The sequence below is a fragment of the Dermacentor variabilis genome, chromosome 7, assembly GCF_050947875.1.
Source record: "Dermacentor variabilis isolate Ectoservices chromosome 7, ASM5094787v1, whole genome shotgun sequence".
Taxonomy (NCBI): Eukaryota; Metazoa; Arthropoda; class Arachnida; order Ixodida; family Ixodidae; genus Dermacentor; species Dermacentor variabilis.
Window position 1 is genome coordinate 73,061,189 of NC_134574.1, and position 17,593 is coordinate 73,078,781.

Sequence of the window (17,593 nt, forward strand, 5' to 3'; positions counted from 1 at the left end):
CGCCAAACTTTCTGAGCTGTTCCCACATCTATTTGGATGTGACGGTACTAATAATTGTGGATATGTATTTCTGTCATGACAACTTTTCGGCTTGCTTCTGAAAATATCCAGCGTTCACTTTGCCTTGTATGAAATTCAGAAAGTTGCTACTTGTTCGGTATCTAGGCAAGGTTACCCAGGCCTTATTTTGCTGCTTTTTTGCTTCGGTGCATTCACGTGTCCACCAACGATTGAGCATTTGGTTAACAATGCCAGGAGATTGAGGAAGGGCCTTTTCGGCTGCGGCAATTATACAATTAGTAAGTTTTTGTTTAATTTCATCGACGCTTAGGTCTTCCAAAATTAGCTCCTCCAGCCAGGCAATTTCTGTGAAAACAGACCAGTTCCATCTGTGGTTTAATAATGGGTAGCGTTGATGCGAGGTTGATTATAGCAGGTAAATGATCAGTGCCACAAGAAGTTTCCAGTATTTCCCAGTTATTATCAGTAAAAACAACCGGTGAGGAAAATGGAATTTGACATTATTAATTGGTGGCTTTGCAGATTGTTTCGTAGGAAAGACTTCAGATCTGTGGCAGGGACAACAATTGAACGATTAATACGTCGTGATCCTACTGATTTGGCGACTTCGTCGGCAAGCACATTGCCCTCATTTGCTCTTTGGCCACGAAGACAGCATATAACTACATGTCTGTGAGATAAAAAAAATGTTGGAAACGAGTGAGTATGGTTCAATAAAAGCAGGATTGTTATTTTTTTTACAACACTTAACGAGTCTGTGAATTTTATTGCTTTCTCAAGTTCTAATTTCTTGATATGTTTTGCCACATACAGTTCTATATAAGCTTCTGAAGTAATAATAAATGGTAAATATTAAACAAATAATAACAAATGATACGTCATATATCGAAAACAGGCCAACAGGCGCGTAAGTTACACCAGCATGTGATTTTGACGCGTCGGTGTAGACCTCAGAGCAAGAGCACTTCAATTTAAGTTCACGAAAATGCATTGTGATTTCGAGGTCGGGAGCATGCATTGTGGCATCTACAAATATTACATCACAATCTATCACCTGCCACTCATAGGGCGCTAACCGCTTAGCTGGGGGCATTAGGCGATGTTCAACAAGCGGGAGATTCATTTCTTCGCTAACTGAGAAAGGTAGGCTCGTTGAGGGTCAATTACGAAGGAGTGTTGCACACGCGTCGCCAGAAAGGGTTATAGAGCACGGGTGTCCCTGACTAGACCGCACTTTGAGAAAATAGGTGAAGCTGCTGTAAGTTCTCTGAAAATGGAGCGGCCGCTCATTTAATTCCACGTATGTACTTTCGATAGTGGTTGCTCTGAATACGCCATTGGCCAGGCAGATGCTTGGGTGGTGGAACTGATGTAGCATCTCTAGCGCGCTCGGGCCGGCTGACTGATATACCATGGCACCATAATCCAATCTTGCTCAAATTAACCTCTTCTTTAGATTGCCCCAGGATGTGTGAGATAATATTTTCAGTACGCTCATTGTTTTGAGACATATTACTTTGAGATAACTTATGTGTGCAATAAAAGTAAGTTTAGCATGAAGTATGATGCCTAAAAAGTTGTGGGCTCTGTTCACGGGCATTTGTTGCCAATTCATTTCCATACCGGGATGTGCAACAACGTCCTTCTTTCCTGGTGAAAGAACACAATACCTTTTTTTGGGGGGTTCAGTTTGAGCCTGTTTCGTCTGCCAACATATACACTTTGTTCAAGGCCTGTTGGACTTGTTTCTCACACGCTGTAAGGCTGCGGGATTTGAAACCTATTAATATGTCGTCTACATATACCGAATAAAAAAATTGCTGGTAGTAATGGTGCACGAAGCGTGTTCATCTTAACGACAAAAAGCGTGCAAATGAACACACCTCCCTGAGTTAACCCGGTTTATTGTTTGAACGTACGTGACAGTGCATTACCTATATTCACCCGGAATATACGGTTGTGTTGGTATCTTTCTATATTGTATAACGAATTGTGGCTTAATATATGCTAAAATTCTATTAGATATTCAGGCTTAGGACATTCACGAAGTTTGCCCCACTTATTTAATGGAAAATGAGACATCTACCAAATCGTAGCAATTGCTACAAACGCAACCCATACGGGTTCCTCGAAAGAAAAGCCTCGCAGTTGAAGAAAAGCTCGTCTTGGTCCGGGACTCGAACGCGCGACCACTGCCTTTCCGGGGAAGCCGCTGTGCCATCCGTGCTAACCACGCGGCTAGCAGATGGCAGGGCGAAGTCGAATTTGTCAACAACTCGAAGAAAATGCAAGATTTTCACATAATAGTTCTGCGGAAACCCGCAAGCGTTTTTGCAGCAATTGCTACAATTGGGTGAATGTCTCATTTTCCTTTATTTAAATACTTCCCTCTTCCTTGCGGGTTTCCGAAGAACTATTATGTCAAAGTTTGCCCCAAGCTTCATTTTTTCTCCTTCGGGTCTGTTTGTAATCATCATCCTCTCGGGGGACCCGTGTTTTTTATGAAGGGCCACTTGTTTGAGGAATGAACCCTTCAGCGGCGTCAATGAGAAAAGCGGTAAAGAAAGATACGACATGATCTATATTTAATTATTTAGAAAATCTCGTGATAACTACTTTGGTTCCTTAAAAACTTCCGAGTTAGCGGTGGCCTGTTTCCAGTGAGGGACGTGCGGAGAAGAGTCATGTTCTGCGAAGAAGCTAGCGCTACTGGGAAGGAATCACTTACGAATGGATTTTTGATTACACCGCATCCAAAATCTGGAATAATGAAGCGGAGCCAATCAACAGGTCTATCGACGATTATGTATTATGATTAACATTGTAGTATATTGGTTCCTTCTTATTGAAAAGGCACGCACCGGTGTTTAGAGGGAAGCTTTCAATCAGTCAACCTGTCGCGTCACATCGTGTCTCCCCACTTCGTGTCCTGCGCGTTAAGGTCGTCCACGAGTATGTAAGGCTCGGGAAGCTGATGAATGAGGTTACGAAAATATGTTTCTTTTATATGGTGGTTGGGGGTATATAAATAGAACATACATCGACGAATTCACTGAAAAGAATGGCCCGAACTGACACTGCCTCAAAGGGTGTCTGAAGGGCGACGTGTCGACAAGCTGCAGTCTTATCGGCTACTACTGTTACACCGCCGGAGGCGTTAGCCTCGTTACAGTCTTTTCGGAAAATCGTGTAATTACGAAGAAAATTACGAAGAAATTACGAAATTACGAAAAAAAGACACACAGACACTTAGGATTATGTTGGCGTAGAAGATCTCTAATATCATCGAGGTTATGAATGAGTCCTCTAACATTCGACTGTAGTATCTGTGTCTCCGTAAAGAAGAACGTGTTTGTGCTGTGTGTTTAAGAGACGAACATTAGCTAACGGGAGTTTTCCAGACGCCGTGACGTGAGGTTTGCCTTTTTTCGGGTGATCGCGAGAATTTCACAGCTCAATAGGCGCTGGCGGTGCCGTCTGGCTGGTTGTGTGCACTGCCTTTTGTGAGGCGCTGGACACGTGCTCTTGCGAGCGCTGTGCTTGGCGTGAAGGCCTCGACACGTCGCAACAACCAGGAAGTCGATGAATGAGGCGAACTGAGACGGCTGCAGCTGACGGAGCAGTGCCATCTACAGCCGTCAGAGGGGCAGATGGTGTCAACGACGGCTCAATGCGTGTAGGCCGGACAGCCGCCGGGAGCCGTTGTGGCAGTGCCCCTTGACGCACATTCAGCGACGCTGTTCTTTGGCAGGCATGACACCTGCCTGTTAGACACTTTGAATAATATATTTTGCTTTACTTTGATTGTAACGATTTATTCTTATTTTTTCCAAGAGAGGCAGCACTGCAAGTATGCGACACGGTCGCCATCACAGTTGAGAGAGCGGAGAGCGTTCTGGCCCGTTCCAGAGGAATGTTCATTGTCACTACACTTGGCACACGTCAGCCGGGCTCGATAGTTCTTTGAGCTGTGGCCGATCCTGTGGCGCTTGAATCGTCTGAGGGGATCTGGAGTGTATGGTCTAAGACGAATCTTGAAGTACCCGGTCTCGATAGACTCGGGCAGAGCGCCAGAGCCGAAAGTAAGTACTAAGTGTGGTCTCGATTTCTTTTTCATCCACGCTCACGTTAATTCGTTTGACGCTGATAAAGTTCCGGTCTGTCCAGCCCTGCAGCAGTTCGGCTTGAGATAGCTCCAATCGGAGACGACAACTCGGGTGGCATTCATGGTGCGCAGCGGGGTCACTGCCACTGAAACATTCCCAAAGGACACAAATTTGGGCTCTTTATCATGTTGTTTTTTATCGCGCAACTCAAAAAGCAGATCACCGCTTGCCGTTTTCGATACTTTGTAACCTTGTCCGAAGACTTCAGCCAATGAATTCGAGGCGAGAAGGGGTGACGTCATTCTGACCGTCATTTCAGCATGTTTATAGTGGATGGCTTGAAAGCTGGAAACGTTCTTTGTTGGGCTGCCCAAAAATTGAGAGACTTTGGTGCCCCCTCGATTAAGAGGACGATCAGGAAGTGGGCGGAAAGAAGTTTACATACATACCCCTAATAAATATGGCAACTCTGCTAGCCACCCCCAAGGGAGCTCAGCCAGGGGATGCTGCTTGGCTTTGAGAGGGTAGATCCTGCCTACACCAGCCGTAAAACACAACTGTAACCAAATCTGATTTATCCAAGGTTGGCTACCCGCGCAAGTTTAACCCTTGCTTCCCATAAAATTGGAAGTAAACAAGAAATAAGAAGACAGGAAAGATCAAGTGAAGGAGAAAGACGTCGATTAGAGAGATGAGTAGGAAGAGGCAACTACTGAATTTCCCCTGTGTGGGTCGTGATGGGGGTACCGTATACGTCAAGCGTGCGCGAAAGAGGCTTGTTGCGGCCTTCAAGGGGTGCCAAAGGTCCGAACACCCGGCCGTGGCTCCGCCCTCCGGATACCCTTATGCGCAAACATGGCAAAGCTGCGCTCAATTACACGCGGGAGGCTCCACCCTTCGCGTGCACGGGTGTGTTGTTTCGCTACACAGCAAATGCTTGCTGATGCCGACGCCCCTGCGCGGGAGCATAATTGGATGACGCAATTAGAAAAACCATGAAAGAGCGCTGGAAACGTCGTTACAACAACGGTATGACACATATGACGATGACTGTATGACGACACCCGCCGTGGTTGCTCAGTGGCTATGGTGTTGGGCTGCTGAGCACGAGGTCGCGGGATCGAATCCCGGCCGCGGCGGCCGCATTTCGATGGGGGCGACGTGCGAAGACACCCGTGCACTTACATTTAGGTGCACGTTAAAGAACCTCAGGTGGTCGAAATTTCCGGAGTCCTCCACTACGGCGTGCCTAATAATCGGAAAGTGGTTCCGGCCCGTTAAACCTTTAATCTAATCTAATCTCTATGACGATGACTGTATGACAATAACACAATGATGATGATGACATGACAATGATATGAGAACGATGGGACGATGGCTATTGTAATACGACACAGGTGGCAGAAAAAGTATTGTGAACCCTGGATGACAAACATAGCATGATGACGACTGAATGACGAGAGTCACTAGACGAAGCTGTACTAACGACAAATTCAACGATCCCGGCGGCATCAGGACCACGAGCCAGGACCACCTAGTGGCCCTAGCTGGTCGACAAATAGTAGTGCTATATATATACATATATATATATAGCTATTGATAGGTAGATGAGCACAAAACACCTGAAGTAGACAAGTTATGCTAATACCAATAAATTAGCGCTCATAAGTTTCTTCAGTCCGGGACATTTAGGTTAAGCACTAAGTAATGAGGCAGCAAGAAAAAACTACAGGTAAGAAACATCGTAAATCACTCAATCAAAACAGACATACTCACATCGTGCGCATCGAAACTAAATTATAGGAACAGACCTTGCGGCTGCTCTTACAGCATTGTACTGAACTTGCCTCCGGCTGTCTGGAACGAATCGCTGACCCTCGCAGATGGCACTGCTGCCCACAACAATGGCTTTTTTGTGTGCATCAAAATAAACGCTGTCTGTGAACGGTTCGCAGCTGAAAAAGAACATATGGCGAACCTGGTCTGTCACGTGTGCCAGAGGTGCGAATCTCGGTCAACGTAAATTGAGTGGATGGGGGGAGGCTTTCATTAGAAACCAGTACAAATTCGTAAAACTATTGGAACGCCTGCACTGAGCGCTTTTTCGCGGTGACGAATAGTCACCTACCCTGCTTGAGATGACCATGTCCAGCTAGCTACGTGCAATATGCGCTGCCACATGCAACTGCTGCATGTAGGGACACTCGACGGAATACCGATTAAATGCACTGCAAGATCTGCCCCTATTTACACTACGCCGTGCGTCTGTGAAGTTGTCACAAGTGGCACGATATTATGCTAATGAGGATAATGATTTACTGGCATCTGTTTTGAAACGGGGTGTGATAGACAGCCCCCTAGCCTGCTTGATATGATACAGTATTCTGCGCGTGTTTTCAATTCTAGTGTATTTTTGTATCCAGCTCCTTAATATTCTTTTTCCCCTCAAACGATCTGTGTCTTCCTTGTACAGCTTCCTATAATATACAAGATGGTGTGCTGCCTGGTGTAATACAGGGGTTTTTTTCTAGCAGCACCAAATTAAAAAAAAATTCCCTGTGGCAAATAGCAAAATTCTAACCCTCGATATAAGTTGCACGATCAGGCTGCCTAAACTTGTACAAAAAATCAAAATACTTTATTATGTATTGCACATAATTACTGATTTTTTTATTTTATTAACATTACGGCCACCATTTCAATCTACGAATTATAGCCGGCGAGTTGGCAAGGTGTACCCACTTGGAACGAATTCTTCTTCCCTTTCTTCTTCTTCTTCTTCTTCTTCTTCTTCTTCTTCTTCTTCTTCTTATTATTATTATTATTATTATTATTATTATTATTATTATTATTGGAACACATAATGCCTACTGGCGGTAAAAGTAAGTATAAGACGCAGATGGCCGCTAAGCCAGGTCTCGACGCGGGCGATGATATGCGTTGACCGGGGCGCAGTAAAAGGAATGCACAAAAAAGCACTTTCCTTTGTAATTTACGAATAATCATCACCACTAGTTAATTATCTTAATCAAACTTAGAAGGGCTAGAGTTTTATTCTAGCTGACAAACATGGCGCTGTCCGTTTCCCTCACGTAGAAGCCCATGTATTCGCAGCAGTCGGAATTCCACAATATTTACAAATTCACTGTACATTACGTATTCATGAAAAGTAGATGAACCCATTGTAATGTCAGAGTCGTCTTAGGGGCTCACTGCGATTAATTTTTTTAATAGTTTCCATATAAAAGAGTTGCATCCGTTTCTTGTCGCCACACTTCCTCCACAGACGGCCTACCACGCCTGCTCGCTGTAAACGCGAGACTTTTCTCGCAGACGACAGGCACTTGCGAACTCTGTCGCTCTTTCGAAACGCCGCGTCTGCTGTCACGATTGCTGAACGTCTTCAAGTACTTTTAAGCACATCTGCTGCAGTGCTAGCTAGGACGCTAGTCGCCTCCTACGAGTGTGCTTCATCATATTTTATATTGAAGTACCGCTTCCCAAGCGTTAAGGTGTGGCTTTGCACTTGCCCATTTTGCGACACTTGACTACAGCCAGGAACCAGCAAAGTTTCCTACCACAAGTAAGTTTGTGTTCTCAAAGTCCTCAAACACGCATTTCAATGACCACGTAAACGAGCAATGCATACTGAAGCTCTCAATAAAATTTGATTGTCAAGCCACTAGAAGTACAACTGTACATGTCTTGTACCAGTAGTACCTTTTTTTTTCTTATTCTGAAGTATCATAAAGCACATAACCCTACAGCGCCTACCTATCAGACTTAACAAACCAAGTACCAAAGGATCAAAACATGTTCCTTCAAAGTTCCTTCACAGCCGGCGGGAATTCTTACACGTTTACAACTTCACTGCGAACTAATTATAACAAATAAATGCAACACGGCTTAATCATACAGTCGTCTTAAGGCCTATTTAACCACTTTTTTTTTCAAGATACCGACATTTTACTGAGAGCTACGGAGCATTCGCGAGAAAGTAAATACGAAAACTGTTTCGTGTAGACGCGTTGGGTAGACGGACGAACATCGATCACCGCCCGGAGGGTACCTATATACAGCTTCACTGTAAAATGGCGCGAAAACGTCGAATGTAAAGTCTGCAGCAGTGGAACACATGGAAGACACAGAAAACTTCGCTTGCCAAAAACATGTTGGAGGCTTCTGCTCCTCCATATATTGAAAGACGGTACGGGACAAAGGTTGTGTAGAGCTGGAAGGCTGGAACGCGCTCTCTTCAGTAGTGTGCACTTGTAGCAATGCTGTGGAACTCTGATATTTAGGTGGCACAGTAGACCATAGAGTTTCTAAATAAGTACTCTAGAGGGAAATGTGGCGCTAGTGTCTACGGGGGCTCTCATGAGCGTTGCCTCAACCTACATGGGAATGATGGGAAGTACAGGCTTCGGATTGACTTTGATCTTTAGAACAGTGGCGTTTGCTTGCAGCGTAATAATATTTGGGTTTTTACGTGCCAAAACCACTTTCTGATTATGAGGCACGCCGTAGTGGAGGACTCCGGAAATTTTGACCACCTGGGGTTCTTTAACGTGCACCTAAATCTAAGCACACGGGTGTTTTCGCATTTCGCCCCCATCGAAATGCGGCCGCCGTGGCCGGGATTCGATCCCGCGACCTCGTGCTCAGCAGCCCAACACCATAGCCACTGAGCAACCACGGCGGGTTGCTTGCAGCGTAGTAATCAAAGCTATACTAAAATAGTATCGCGTAAAATCTAGCTTTATATATGCAGTATGTTATATAATGTACAACACGCTACATCACGTTACATAAACTTTGTATGGCTTTGAGATGGAAGCATGGTTTACTATGGTTTATCACCAGGACACAACAGTGTATGCATTCTTGTGCGATTCTGTTTCCGATTTAACGCCAGAGAATTATTATTTATTTATGTTTGCAACAGCAGTAACAACCGTGCGTGTACATATATAAAAATAGTCATCAAGTATTTATCGAAATAACAAAAATTTTGTATTGCAAGAAAGTGTCGCGTCCTTGAGCGGAATGCTACAAGTGTTGCCTGCTACCACGCCTGCTCGCTGCAAACGCGAGACTTTTCTCGCAGACGACAGGCACTTGCGAACTCTGTCGCTCTTTCGAAACGCTGCGTCTGCTGTCACGATTGCTGAACGTCTTCAAGTACTTTTAAGCACATCTGCTGCAGTGCTAGCTAGGACGCTAGTCGCCTCCTACGAGTGTGCTTCATCATATTTTATATTGACGTACCGCTTCCCAAGCGTTAAGGTGTGGCTTTGCACTTGCCCATTTTGCGACACTTGACTACAGCCAGGAACCAGCAAAGTTTCCTACCACAAGTAAGTTTGTGTTCTCAAAGTCCTCAAACAAGCATTTCAATGACCACGTAAACGAGCAATGCATACTGAAGCTCTCAATAAAATTTGATTGTCAAGCCACTAGAAGTAGAACTGTACATGTCTTGTATCAGTAGTGCCTTTTTTTTCTTATTCTGAAGTATCATAAAGCACATAACCCTACAGCGCCTACCTATCAGACTTAACAAACCAAGGACCAAAGGATCAAAACATGTTCCTTCAAAGTTTACGATGCCGTCGCTTTCTCGTCACGACTTAAACACCACACCACGACACAAACATCGTCCCAGTCGCTGGCCCGGCGCGATTTGTGACGCGCAGCAGCACGGAAGAAATCGCAGAGGACGCTTTCGCATCACACGCGCTAAGGAGCAGCGACCACATCACAGGCGTCCCGCATCGGACGCTGCACATAGGAATCACGCTGTGAACGGAAAGAGGAGCCGCGTCGGCTAAACACGGGGGTTCGAGTGACACACGCTGGATGTTGGAATGGGAGAGAGCGCGAAAACTTACTAAACGCAAAGGTATTGGGCCGTTTTCATACCGGTTCCTGCACGGCCCTAATGCGCTCAAACGAGACGAAGGGGAGAAACGGGTGAGTGGCGCGCCATCTGTCGGCGCAGCGCCATACATTACGAGGAGGGTGCTTCTGTGTTCACCGCAGGATGGCTATGCGTGTGCGCCAAGCGTGGAAGAAATGCAACGGAAACGTACTTCGTTACTCGTTTAACTGCGACTTCTGTCATTTACACGCTCATAATTACCGATATACACCGCAGTATAACTTTCTACGGCACGTTTCTAAGGCAACACCGCATTGACTAGAGGCGCTTTTGTGGCGCTTTGAGCCTTCGAACTCATAGTCAGCCCTGTAAGGCTGACACTTGGCGCGGGAAACCTGCTAATTTATCTTGTTTTTTTTCATTTGTTGTTTGATATGGAAGTACAAAACAGGCAATAAAAAAGCCTCATGGCTGACTGGTAGCGTCTCCGTCTCACAATCCGATGGCCCTAGTTCGATTCCCACCCAGCCCATCTTGCAAGTCGTTTTTATTTATGAATCGCCTTCTGAGATTTTTCGCTCACGGCCAACGCCACTGACACCGATGACACTGGCTTTTCAGCGAAACAAGCTCCTTAATGCTGTCACGTTAAAAATTCGCTGTTCACGTCGGGATCAAATGCGGGTCCGCCGCGCAGGAGTCAGTTGCTCTACCATTGAGCCACGCCAGCGCTACGCCAGTTTGTAGCGGAATAATGCCCTATAGACGCGTTCTAGCACGCCAGAAGACACAAGCTGTTAGAAACGCGCCGCGTAGCGTCGATACGAGCACACTTTGCGTTGCAGTTGCATACTATTACACCAGGTAGCACCCCATGTAGCATGTAGCAGTTACAGAGGAAGCGGTAGAAGGCAGACAGAGAAGTCTTGAGAAAGAATATCAAGGAAATCTATAATAAGTCCAAGAATGAAAAACGTGTATGGTATACCTCATTAAATCAAGCAAGCTAGGTAACTGTTGGTCACCGCACCATTTCAAAGGGGATGCCATAAATAATAATCACCTTTGTGATCACTATCATAATTTGCTTGATATTGTGGCACTTCTGAGGCGATGTGCGATGCGTTCCACGTAGCGTGGATAGATGCACAATTTGCATTTCAGTTGCATATCATTACACCACGTGACACACCATATAGGAGTTTACACGTAGCGCTACAAGGTAGGTAAAGAACGTTTGATGAAAAAACAAATTAGGGAGACGCCTACAAAAACGGTAGAACGAAAAGCATATGCATCGTATTTTATTAAGCAGGCCGTGTGACTGTTTGCCGCCGCCTCGTTTCAACAGGGAGGCGAATAAATCGTCGACATCATCATATTCAGCATCATGTAGTGCCTCTCGTCACTACTTGGCCTGCGCGCCGCGTAGAGTCGATACCTGCAAGGTTTCCTTGGCAGATGAGTTGTATTCTACGAAGTGGAAGACACATATGTAGGAGTGTCCTGCACCTGGACCTGGTGAACTGAAGCATGTTAGGCGACTATTTTTCACCACCTCGTTTCAAAGGGGATTTAACTACATGGCCATCGTCATCAGAAGTAGCACCATCTTATCGTACCATGTGTGAAGGGATGTGAGACGGGCGCCCCGTAATCTCGATGCCTCTGTTTAGTCTTTGGTGCACGTTATTGCGCCTCGTCGCAAGTACGGACCCTCTACTGCGTGCTGTCCAAATGGAATTCGTGTGGAGACGATGCTCCAGCGTATGCCGCGACTGTGCTGGGTGTGCTGCGCCGGCCTGTGACTCTCTTTCTTTAAGGCAGGCAGGGCAGTGTGTACGCAACTATGTCTTCACGTACCTTGCTGAATGCTCTCGGGTAGCAAATGTGAACCAAAAGTTATTATTGGGTACTTGTTTTTTTATTGCATTTTCGTCATGCTTCATCTTACTTCAGTTATCATCGAGAAAATTCTGCTCGCTCCAACCTTCTGATGTTTCAGTTTCAATCAGTTTCATCAAATCAACACCGTGTTCATGATTGGATGCGGGGATACTGTCACTGAGATGTCTCCGAATGACACTCTTTTAGGTCTCTGGTATTAACCTTAACCAAGAGCTTCAGGCAGACCTTTTGAAACTTGGAGTGGTGAGATCATTCTTACCATTTTTTTTGGTTTAACATAATGGACCACGCAAAACGGCGGAAAGATTTGATTTCAATTGCTAAAAATTGACATTTCTCCAATTCGCCCTTGCTTTTGAGGGCGTTGAGGGAGTCTGGGAAAACAAATATCACTAGGCATACCTTCACATTTCGGCAGCAAGGCAAAATTGCGCGTGCCACGTGCGCATTTTTGCTGCAACCAAATATGTACAGCCAGTCATCGTAATTCCAGACAAGGTTAACCCTTGCCGCTGGGAAGATCGGAAGCAAAAAGAAGTGAAGACAAGAAAGATTGAAAGTGAGAGAGAAGGCTGAAGATTGGAGATGTGGACAGGAAATTGCAGCTATCGATTTCCTCTGGGTGGGTCAGTCTGAGGATTTAGTCTTTGTTAAGCAGAAGCCAAAGCTGTGTGATGCTTCAAACGAGAGGCCTTGAAGGTCCTGTTATTATTGGCTCAACCTCAAGGATCCGCTTTTCTCTGGACACGGCTAAGCCACGCGCGATTAAAAATGAGAGACCAACCCCCGTGTGCTCGGGTACGTGGTGCCGCAACACACAAAACGCCTGCGGGGGTTGAATTCCAGACAATATTTATTTGATTTATAAGCACAACATAACCCATGGGCGAACACGTGCAAAACATTTTTCATGCTGCATAGGAGATATAGACATATCTCCTATGTTGAAGAAAGAATGCATACAACACTTTTCCTAGAAAGCCTTATGCTTAGCTGCGTATTCATATAATCGCCTGATGAGTGTCCCGACAGGTGACAGATAATTGTTAAAGTATGCATACGCCCCTAATAGTAACCGGGAAAAATACATAAATACTGGTTGTAATTATGTTAGATAGCATCTCTTTATACTTTACTGCTTTAGACTACCATACGATATTAGTTGAAAAACAGGCATGGAAATAACAGTAAGGATTGATAGCGAAAATAAAGAACATCAACGAAAGCATAAGTGCAACATACTTCCTGCTTATAAGTGCTTGGAAGTTTGAGCGCACGCCGATCATGCAGTCGGAACCAAGCAAACTGTTGACGCAAACAAGAGCGTGATCAAGGCGAGCAGCTTCGCTCCATTCTTTGCGTCTATTCTGAGCCCCGTGGTGAAAGTTTTGAATACATTGGAGGTGTAGCGGCCAACCCGAACTAGGGAAAACAAGCACTCATATCTTGTCGAGAATTGTGGGCACTTCGATCGCTAATGGTGTTGTGTGTAAGCGCCGTTGTTTTGGTGGCAGTCTTTGTGACGCTGAAGCCTAGCAGGCTTCATTGCTACCCACGGAAACATTCATGCCGTACATGGTCGATAAGTGATGAGCTCTTGATCACCTCGCTCGTAATGGTGATCTCATACCTTCTAGCTCATGCACACAAATTTCAGCATGTTTTCCAGGGCAATGCGTGCAATATTTTCGCACCGCTTTTATCGATGACGCGATCAGTAATGGCCTAAGCTTTTTGATTCACTCTAGCACTGAAACTGTGCGAGTGTGATGTTTCTAGAGAGTTGGGAGGTGAAACATCATAAGTGCGGTTGGCGGGCTCACAAAGATATTATTGAAAATATTATTTCTTCGGGAGCGCGGAAATTGGTGCCGGCGTCTTGAGGTTGTTCGATGAGAGAGCCTGCGATTTTAAATTAACCTTGCAATACGGAGGGGACATCAGGAGCGGAAGGTGATATGCTGTGGAAGATGAAGTTGTCGCCGTTTGACCGGCTTCGTCGTTGTTCGCACTACGAGGGAGAGTCACATTTACTGTGGGGGTAGGCATTTCGGCAGAGACGTGCCCATAGAGATGGCAGTAGAGATTATTTATAATGCGCATTCTGTAATTGCCAGAACAACTTCGGCCTATATGCCTAAGAAACACCACCATTACTGATAGAAATTCGGCCCAGAATCCATCTTATTCCCGTTATTTCAGCGGAAATCCCGTCGGAGAATTGTTGAAACGCATTAATAACGAGGAAAGCAGAACATGGTGGCATCCACACTAGCCCGCTTTTACGTTGAATAAAGCGGAAAGGTTGATATTTAGCGCACATTTATGTTATTTGTTGCCGCACAAGATCATTGATGCAGCTGTTGCTCTTAAGGGCTATATTCTGACTGAAGTAGATTAATTCCTTTTCTATAAATAATCAGATGGACATGCGGCACACGAATTTATAATGGCTAATATAACGCTAATAGCATTTCTAGCGACTTATCCTCCGCAATGATGGAAGTTGATCGTTGTTCAATAGGCTGGCATACCGACAAAATAATGTACCCTTTCACAGATTAACATGCCAGCGACATGTAATTTCATATTCAAAATGCTAATATATGTGTTTATTCCACAGATACGGCGTAGGAAAGTTGTGCACGAATGCATTTTTATGCGAAATAAGATCTCCAAGAACTGATCACGGCCTGCCAGCTATGTTCTAGCTTAATCAGGGTTAATTTGCCGAGTTCTTTTTTTCACACCTACCGATAATACTGATTAACTACAATGAGCAATTTTCGCATAAAATATAATTTGCTAAAATATTGTAGCTTTAGAGCATGGAAAACGTGTCAATGTATCCATGAATACTCCGAACCCAATCCTAAATTTTTTGGAATAATAGATAAAACAATTTTGAAATTTGGTGTGTTATGTATGTTCGAGCTGCCGGGAAATTAAGCAACAGACAATTTTAGGTTATGTTACAAAGCAACGGATGCTGTAGTCCTGCGCCTATGAGCGGTCTTACATACTATTGTTAGAAAACAATGGAAACAATGGGACGTAAGCAGTTTTTCTTCTAATTTTGACACGCGAACACGCAGGGTGCTTGGGAACGTTGAAGGAGCATCCAGCATATGAGTACCTGCCGGTTGGATAATCCTGACTAGTCAAAATATGGCGTCGACAAAAAGCTACGTTCTCATTAAGCCTAATGACTGACGGTAGTATAAAGATGACATCTGATTTAATACTAAAAAGAAAACCAAGTATGTTTCACAATGACTGGCGCAACAATAGTTGTCCGAAAATACGGCCATCGTGACAGTGGTCGAAGAGCGGCATTTCGACACTTTCTGAGCAACGAATTTTTCTGCCATGCACGCCCACAGAAGCAGACACAGCATCACGAATCGTGGCATGTGCCGTCCAAGCTTACACCGATATGTTTCGCCCGCTTCTTGCTCTTAATGCGACAATTGGTTAAATATCATATTAGAACGCGGGTGCAGGCGTCCGCGCTATCATGGACCTAAGCGTGCACATTATTGCAACGCTTCTGAAGGAGGACGAAGGTTTTCGTTTCTTTTCTTTTTCCCCACCGTATCAAATACACGCGTGAAACAGGCGGAACACCCTATGAAATACACGCGTCCGCAGAGATAACACGCCTGTCAAGTCTTTCTTTTTCAGCTCATTGGCGGTCCGCACCTAGGTTTCGTATTCTTCAATCTCGTGGCGCCGGTTGTGTGCACGACCTGGAGCATTTATGGATCCTTCTATTGTGGTCGTTTGCACAGAGATGCACTTATGGTCTCGGGAATGTTCTTGATTGCGTCTTTCCTGGCTAGCTTGCCCGTAGACACGGCCTGTAAAGTAATTTTTGTAGAATGTCACGTGGTATAACGTTAACAGATTGGCTTTTTGAAATGCCATCTTTATCGACCTACTTTCCCAGTGAACCCACTTCTTCATTCGCGGTTACGCAATGAAGCGACCATGTGAACACCACACAAGAGCTGGAATCGGCACTAAATGGTCCCGTCCCTTTATTCCCTTTCTTTTTGTCCCGGTTCTTCTTTCTGTCTTTACTTCTCCTTTTTCTTGCCCTAGTGCACGATAGCGAACCGGAGGCTTTAAATCTGGTTAATCTCCCTGCCTTTCTGCCATTTTCATCTCTCTCAGCCGTACGTTCTCAGAGATGGTTGCTTCCGTTGCGTACTCGAAGCTGAATTTATAAACAGACAGCGCTAGTTGGAGGCCGGACTAAAAGAAGCTTTCCAACAGAACAACGCAAACTCGTCACCTCTTCGACTGCCTTAACGAATGTCTCGAGTGGGCGAGCAGGCCAGGCTTTGTGCGCATGCTGTGTGAATAAAGCGGCGGCGACGTGAACGTGAGGCAAAACTTTCTGAAGCCGCCTTATTTGCGCAGACTCACTCCAGCCACCACACCAGTTGCAAAACATTTTCCCCTCGCACAAGCCTACGATCAACTTCTACAAAGACTTTTCGAAACCGCTGCTCCCCCTTTCTACAAACAGATTTCTTGCGGTGCTTGCATGCTTGATATTGTGTGTTGTGATTACAATGTCATCGCGAGGAGGCTTTCAGAAATATTTGAATTATCATACTTATTCTGGATTTATTTGATCCTCTTGTAGAGTTCGTCCGTTACATTTGCCTAGTGTTCAGACTTGGCGGCTTGCGTAAGTCTTGGCTTGCGTACGCTGAAGTATATCAATATAATCTACTGTAACGCTCAATTGTTAGATTGTTCTTTCGGATGCCACACTGACGGCACTTGTCAGAAGGTTAACATCAGGCGGACCACAAATGTGTTACACTATTTATGCCAGCAGCGCTTAATGTTGAAAAGTGGAAGTTCGTGTAACCATCGGGGACAACTGGTGACGATCGTTCATTCCTAATTAGTCTGACTGAAATGACACTTCGAAATGGTTACTGTATTCCTAAGACTTGGGGTGGCTGTGGTCTTTTCAACTTCTTTTGTTGCGTACAAATTGTAGTTCCCTGAAGCACATTGAATACGCAATTCGCTGATTGATTGACAAGAAGCATCCCAATCTGTAGCTCATAATCTTCAGACTTCATGAGCCATTGCCTGGAGTACGCACCTATATTTTGCGTATTTGCTTAGACCGATCGCTAGATAGTGTAGGTGCACATAACGCCTGGCATACAGCAACCCTGTCCACAGTGTACCGCCCAGAAAATCTGCGATTGCATTTGTACTTTTCCCGCCTTTTCCGCTTAGTCGCACTTCACCAAGCAGCGGTCCATTGCGCACAGTCATGAATGCACACTATAACAATGCAATATAATCGCCGAAAGGAAATCCCGGCAAATAAATATTAGCCGTGTACCGTCCGGTAAAATTTATTGTCAGGTAACACTCAGGCTTTGCCATTGTCACTTGTGTTCTTCTCTCCTGTTTTCATTGTAAACTGCAGCATGAGACAACAAGCATAATGTTACTGCTACACAGGACACAATCTTTTAACGGAATGCAAACACATGGACCTCGTAAGTCACTCCTTGGCTGCTACGTTGTAAAGCTATCCATAGAAATTTCATTGTAATTTCTTGATTTCAAATTTACCCGAACAAGCGTGGGCGAGTACCAGCAACGTTTGGACAGCCTAATCCTTGTTTACAGGTGGTCT